Source organism: Acinonyx jubatus, chromosome B1, assembly GCF_027475565.1.
Source record: "Acinonyx jubatus isolate Ajub_Pintada_27869175 chromosome B1, VMU_Ajub_asm_v1.0, whole genome shotgun sequence".
NCBI classification, from domain to species: Eukaryota; Metazoa; Chordata; class Mammalia; order Carnivora; family Felidae; genus Acinonyx; species Acinonyx jubatus.
Window position 1 is genome coordinate 33,777,671 of NC_069382.1, and position 7,473 is coordinate 33,785,143.

The 7,473-nt window shown below is 45.7% G+C and overlaps 1 long non-coding RNA gene across 2 annotated transcripts; it reads left to right on the forward strand.

Moving 5' to 3' along the window:
• The first annotated feature begins 2,313 nt into the window (after positions 1-2,313).
• LOC113604719 (uncharacterized) lies at positions 2,314-6,722 on the forward strand. Of its 2 annotated transcripts, none has more exons than XR_003426744.2 (3): positions 2,314-2,494; positions 3,288-3,462; positions 6,609-6,722. It is a non-coding gene; the product is annotated as an uncharacterized LOC113604719 (long non-coding RNA). The 2 variants fall into 2 exon arrangements; XR_003426745.2 differs by having other exon boundaries at positions 2,314-2,490.
• The last annotated feature ends 751 nt before the right edge of the window (positions 6,723-7,473 follow it).

A 7,473-nucleotide genomic window follows, 5' to 3' on the forward strand; every position in this document is an offset into this window, starting at 1 on the left:
CCTAGCTTTATTTGGGGAATTTTTCCTAGTCTGAAGGATGAGATGGGACTCTCTTTTTCCTCCCAAAGAGTTAATCATTTCATTAATAAGTCCTCTTTTTCTTACTGATTTTAAATGGGACTTTAATTATATACCGAATTGAGTCTGTTTCTGGACTGTCTTCTGTTTGAATTGATATGTATGTTTCTGGGGCGCCTGAGTGGCTCAGTCGGATGAGCGTCTGGCTCTGGCTCAGGTCATGATCTCACAGTTTGTGGGTTCGAGCCCCGCAGTAGGCTCTGTGCTGACAGCTCGGAGCCTGGAGCCAGCTTGGGATTCTGTGTCTCCTTCTCTCTCTGCCCCTCCCCCGCTCATGGTCTGTCTCTGTCTCTCTCTCTCTTTCTCTCAAAAACAAATAAACATTAAAAAAATTAAAAAATTGATATGTATGCTTTTGCCAGCACTTATGTGAATTATTGTAATTATTGTATATGTCATTTCTAGTATTATGGAAACTCTTCATTTCTTTCTTTTCTTTGTTTCAACATTAGTGTGGTTGTACTTGCCTGTGCATTCCTCCAGAATTAGGGCAGTTCTGCTTCTTTTCCCTTTTCTTATAATATTAAGAGTATTAATGCTTTTTCTTAAACTCAGTCAAGGTTATGACCAGAAGATGTGGTTGGAAAAGAGAGGGAAGTTTAAAGAGACACTTACCAGTCCAGATGAGACATTATAGATTTTTTGCTCTAATCATTTCACAAATAACCAGACCTCGAACTCTTCCAGAATGTTCCAGAGCCCTGCCACTTATGGCATAAATGAAACCTTCTGGGTAAAAGGGAGCCATAGAGAAAATAAAATGACGTATGGGTAGAAGTAAAAGAAAGAAAACAGGACCTGAAATTGAGAGGAACATAAAGGCACGTGACATCAAAATGCTGGATGTAACCAAAAACATTATCCATGGTTTCCATTTGTTCCTCTTCATTCATTTTTCATTTCTGGAAAAGGAAAAAAAAGTCTAGAAGTTTCTAAGCAGCTACTGAAAATTTTTCATATTATCTCCATATCTAATTCATGAAGTATCGAACTTGCATTTCGGACAGTTACAGAAGAACAGAATCTTTGAGTTAATCTGCCCAATGCAGGAATCTCCCTGCAGCACTTCTAGGAGGAGTGGCTGTTCAGCCTCTGCTTGGCTACTGCCTGACGAGGTCCTGACTGCCTCATTGAGCTCTTTCCATGTTTAAAAAGCCTAATTCTTTGAAGGCTCTTGCTGTTATAAGCTCAAAGCCTGTCTCCCGGTATTCCCTCTTCCTTCACCTCGGTTCTGCCTTTTCAAGCCAACAGAGGCCTCGCTGCTTTGAAGGTGCCTCTTCTCCTTCAGTTTTATCTTTCACAGCCTTGTCATTCCTGATTCCTCAAACTAGTCCTTTTAGGACATGGTTCTAGATCTCTCAACATCTTGGTCTTTCCTCTGGAAATGTTGTAAAACAGCCAGCATTTCTTTTACAGGTAAAACACAGGAGTTAACATAATTCTCCAGATTCCATCTGGCCTGTGCAGCAAATTGGGAGCAGCTCATTCCTGACTTGACCTTTTTCTTTTCTTTTCTTTTTTTCTTTTCTTTTCTTTTCTTTTTTTTTTTTTTTAATGAATGCACCTAAGTTACATTCAGGCCTGAGATCACAGACTCAGGCTGGAGCTATTTGGCCTTGTCATCATGAAAATAGCTTAGGCCCTTTGCACATAAGCAAGTGAGCAAATCTCACAGGCGAAGCTGACCCCCTAACGGACTTTGGTGAAATTTGGGAGAGCCAAGAGTAAGGAAAGGAAAGGCCTTGCCATGGAAAAACGGAAGTGTCCAGGTGGTAGAATTGTGGGTTCTGTGCCCAGGGAAGGTGGGTGCCTGCTGGCCCATGAAGAAGCCCCTGGATGAGTCCCTGTTCCTGGCACAGGCCTGTGTGCTGGCAGAGGAGCACTGCATGACTGAGCTTTTGCACTTTTCAGTCTTGCTCCCTGCTGCTCAGGATTGGTTGGGAGCAGGGCGGGCTTACCTTTCCATCTTGTCCGTGGCAGTGCGTGCACTGGGCCTGACCATACAAAGTGGAAATTAATACTCAGGACCCCAGTTACCGAGGGCTTCAGTCAGACCTCCCAGCTGCTTCTCTCTAACCCAAGGGGCACCTAACTCCAGGGATGCCCCTCCTCCCACTGGCCTTTCCGTCCCCAAGAAGACAAGGCCATCAGCGCCCCAGGAGGGCTGGCAGGCGTGGGCAGGAGGGTGCGGTGACTCCACAATTGAGCTGTGCCACATCTGGGAGGGGGCGGGGACAGATCAAGGAACTGGGGGCCAATCTAGCTGCGCAGATTGGCCCTCTGTTGTTGCCTCCAGATCGGAAAAATCAGGCATATTCACAGATGGGCCCTGCCTGAAATCCAGGAGCGGTCTAATTACAGAGCTACGGCTCTCGGTTTTCTCTGTTACCCTAAATCCTGGCATAAACCATAGTGAGTAAGTCAGGAACTAAATAAACACTAGCTTTCAAGGGAGAGAGGCGGCGGTGGAGGACGAGGAGGGTGGGGGAGGGTGGAAGCTCACCGAGCTTCTATTGGTAGAGGAGGATCACGTGATCTGAGGTGCACTAGGATCTTTCTGAGCACACAGAAGTTTCTTCCACTCGCTCATTGTCGGTGGGACCGGCCTCCCTCACCTTTTTTGGGCTTTGTTTCCTATTAATCTGCCTCTTATCATGTCAAATCCATTCGGGAGTAGGTTACATATATCGTCTTACACTACTATTCTTCCTGGCCAATTAAGTCACCGAGGAAATACAAAGCAGCCTGGTTTGTCTTCACTTTTGCCACCCGATGAGGCACCCTATGAGGCCCTGGGCTCACCCTATATTATTCGGAGGTGTTGATGTACAGGTGCTTTCTGTCTCTTTGGTTCAGCCAGCTGGAAAGTACGTCTCCCTTTGCAAAGTGGAGCCCAGGGCCAGTGGTTATAAAATAGAGGGGAGTAGAAAAGCTGACAGCATCCCACGTGCGCCCTCTGCCCCAGGCTCGGCCATGAGCCCCAGGCCCCTTGGACGTGAAGAGAGTGACTGGGGACAAAGAGACGCCCTCTTGGGCTCCCCAGTCCGTGCACCCTTCCTCCCCACCTGGGAACTCTAAGCCCTGGGCAGAGGCATACCACACATGGCCGCCTCCCTGACCCACTGAGCTTCCTGTAAGGTTTGGGGCGTTTGCTGAACTGTTACCTTGTGTCAACTTTTTAATTTGTATATCGCATCTCTGAAACTCAGCTATACCCCTCACGGCTCATCTCTGGGCTCAAGATGAAAAATAACACCTCCTGAATGAATGAATAAACCCGTAATGGTCACTCCCCTGGTCCACAAGGAGGAGCTGGATCCTTAGGGGATGTTTCCATGGACTGATCAACACTGGGGAAGCTTTTCAGAAAGCTGCAGTCAAGAGGTGAGTTTATCTTTATGTTCGACTCTGAATCTTTACACTCTGGGTTGGAATATCCCGCAAAGGTCATTCGTGAACAGTCCAATGATTTGAGATTTATTTTAATTTTAATTTTTATTTTTTTATGAAATTTGTTGTCAAGATGGTTTCCATTAATTTGAGATTTAAAAAAAAAATGTTTTCCTATGACAACTTTCAAGCCAATGCAAGAGTAGAGACAGTTCCCGTGTATCTACCGCTTAGCTTTAACAAAGTCAACTCTTGGCTGATTTTCTATCACTTATCCCCTGTCTGGTCTGTTCGTTGGGCCCTCTCCCCAACCAGGATGACAAACAAAACACCCCAAACAAAACACATCATGTCATTTTGTTCCTAACTATGCAGTGCATATGTCTAGAAGATAACTTTTGTTTGAAATAATCACTTCTGTTCTATCATCAAAGGGCTCTGACCTTTGAGGCAGAGCCTAAAGGCTGATGAGCCCCTTCCGATAAGCCCCTGTGAAGCCCCTATTTACTAGCACATGGGACATCATGAGTGCACCAAAATCTTACATATTGCTGGCCACCCTGCCACTCCTCCTCTTTTCCCAGTCATCCGCTGTCAGGAGGACTGGCTTCTTACAAGAGGTTTACATGTATGGATTTGGGAGCAAGTCTGGCTTAGAATCCCAGCTCCACCATTTCCTTGCTCTGTGACCTTTGACAAAATACTCAACCTTTCTGTGCCTCAATTTCCTCATCTGAAGGCGAAGCCAGTTCATAGTATGTGCATACTTGGTAGAGTTGTAAGGATGAAATATACTAAAGCTTACGTGAAGCTCTTAGAACAGCACCTGGTGCATAGAAAGTGCCATGTGTTTGCTTTTATTATTAGCCTTCACTTAGTGCATGCATCATCTCCACCAACACCGCCTACATCCTGAATTAACTGACAAAGGCAATAACGCGTCGTAGTTATTTCTCAAAGTATTTTCGTACATTTCGTCAGGTGCCGTCCTGCCATAATCTAGGACGGTTCAGGGAATTCGGAGATGTTATTGCAGAACAGGGGAGGGCAAAGATTCAGCCACAATTGGCCCTGTTCATGATGAGGAGAAATTAGAACCAAACAAAGGGCTAACAAAGAGAAAGCTCGTTAAAAAAAAATAAGGCATATTTGTTATAGTCTATCATCATACATGAAAAAGAACATTTAATGACATAAAAATTATTCATGCCGAGTAAAGCGAAAAAGGAGGGGCACCTGGGTGGCTCAGTCAGTTAGGCATCTGACTCCTGTTTTCAGCTCAGGTCATGATCTCACAGCTCGTGAAATTGAGCCCCGCATCAGGCTCTGCACTAACAGAATGGAGCCTGCTTGGGATTCTCTCTCCTTCTCTCTCTGCCTGTCCCCTGTGCTCACTTGTGCTCTCTCTCTCTCCCTCTCTCAAAATAAATAAACTTTTTTTTTAAAAAGGAAAAAACTAAAGTGAAAAAGAAAAGCTACAAAAAGGCATGTAAACTATGAATCCACTATGCTTTTTTTTCCCTTCAGGTATATTAAGCTTGTTTAAAAGACTGGAAAAATATACATCAACATAAATGTTATTTCTCAGTGGAGTAACAAAAAGTCATTTCTCTTTTCTTGGGTTGAAATTTCTTTTTTTAAATAAACAGATAGCCTTTTTTATTATATTGGTAGCATTTACGTTTCTTCGTGGCATCTAATAATAATAATAATAATAATAGATTGTGTTTGAAATTTCTGAATGCTACATAACGAATATGTATTACATTTACAATAAGGAAAGGTTACCATTTAAAAACAGGATAAGTAATTGTACCTGCAACATGGTTCAGTTACGTAGAAGATCTATGAAAACAGCGATGTTAATGGGAGAATTGTGGATAATTTTTTCTTTATATTTTTCAGGTTTTTCCAAAAATTTTATTCTGAGAGCATGATGTTGCTTTTAGGTAGATGGTTCATATAGGGAAACTGAGGCACAGTAGGTGGGCAGGAAGTCTCTCTGGTTTCATACCAGAGCAGGTGTTCAGTCGTTCCCGGAGATGCTCCCTTTTGGGTCTATTCCTGACCTGTGACTTAAGGTCGAGGCTATGACTGTCACATAATAACGGTCTTTAAGCCTCTCCTCTCAGAAGAAATGGGCTGCAGGGCCCTGTGTGTTTGGGGTGTGGGTGGGGAGGCTCAGCACCCCTGAAGCATCACCCTGGCCATCTGTAGGGGCAGGAAGCCAGCCCTTTGCTGGGCCACATGGCAGCTGTGTGTCTCCAGATTCTGAGGCCGCAGCCATCTCCCCGCTCCAGATGCCAGCTGTTAGGGAGGAGTAAGCCTTGCAGGCACATGTGTCCATATGTGATAGCAGCCCACCCAGTCCAAATATTTGGGGGCCTCCCTGATCTACCTCCCCGACAAGTGTGTCTAAACCAACACAAAATAGGAATAAAAACAAATAGAGGTGGGGAAAGAAGAAAAAAATGGGAAAATGAGAGAGAAGTATTTTTCAGATAAAGCAGTTGGATCTGATAACAACCCAGGAAACAGGCAGAAGGGAGGGTGGTGTGGCCCAAAGGGCAAAGGTGTGGGTTAGAAGTCACTGACCAAGAGTGTCTTTCACCCTCTGCCTACCTGTATGGTCCAAGGCATGTCCCCTACCTGGCGGAGTGCCTCTTCTGCAAGAGGCAGATGTCACTAAAGGGTAAGAAGGGTTCCTTGCTCCTGGAAGGGGCGCCCCAAGTGCACGTTTGGCCAAATACCCAGAGGAAGAGTGGTTGGTTCACGGTCTTCCCACACATGCCTATTAGGATTTAGTTGTCATTGCCGGACTCACTGCTTCCAGATGCGTAGGTGAGGAATCAGCCGATGGCACCCTGGGGAGGCTCCCGCTGGGCTAGCAGGCAGCCCCTGGCCCCTATATCACAGACAGCAGCAGGTCTGGACCATCTTCAGGGCAGTCGACTCGAGTGGTTCAGTGGCCCATGGCTGTCCTCCAGCAGGCCCACGCTGCCCAGGAGGACATTCACACACCTGTCCATTGGCCTCAGAGTAAAGTAGTCTTTTGGGCTCCCCACCCCGCCCCAGCCAAGTGGAATGGAAGGGGGAAAAAAAGTAGCAATGGTCTATTTCCATTAAGATGTTATTTACAGTTCTGGCCGTTCTAAAGATGCCCCTGGGTCACTTGCCTGTCTTGGGACAAGAAGAGACTCCAGCAGTGATTTCAAGGCAAGGAAATATGGAAAGAGAGCAACGTTGAAAATGTGGGTAGTAGGAAAGAATCATTCCTCCTTACTCCCTAGCTTCTTAAGTTTTCCTTTAAAATCCCGCCCCCCCTCCCCAACCCTCCCACTGGCATCCGTTTGGCTTTGCAGACTGATTCAGGTTCTAGGACTGGGCATGAGTTGGAGGAGGCTACAACAAAAGAAGAAGACTTGATCCCGGTGACGTCATTCCAGAGGGGGTGACAAAAGCCACTTGGCAGGGTCTTCACTAGAATAGGTCAGACAACAGGTTCTGAACTGAAATATGTTGGTATAGTCTATGAGCATGCTCATTCTGAATTAACACCGACCCCCAACAAAACATATAGACAGAATCCTAAAATGGACCCCTGTGGGTAGCAGCCTGTGCCGTTGATGAAGCTGCTGTAGGGGTGGTCCTGTGCCTTAGGATACAGAAGGTGTAGGATGACCACTCAGCGTCATGTCTGGACATTAAGGTTTGTTAATGTCCATCTCCAAGCAACAGCAGCTAGGCTGTTTCAAAATAAAAGTATCTGGCAGTGTTTGTATATGTCCTACCCTGAGGATAACACGGAGGGAGAGAAGATAGTTACTGGGACCCCAAATTCACTTCAATAGCGTGCAAGCTGCTTCTGGCAGGGTGCACCTGCAAGTCTCAGATAAACCCCCCCGGGTCCACCCCGCATCTGCTGGGTGTATCCTTTTGATTGACTTAAGACTTCTTTCTCTCTTTTAAAGGTCCAGTTTGAGCCTCATATCTCCGCCTCCTTCT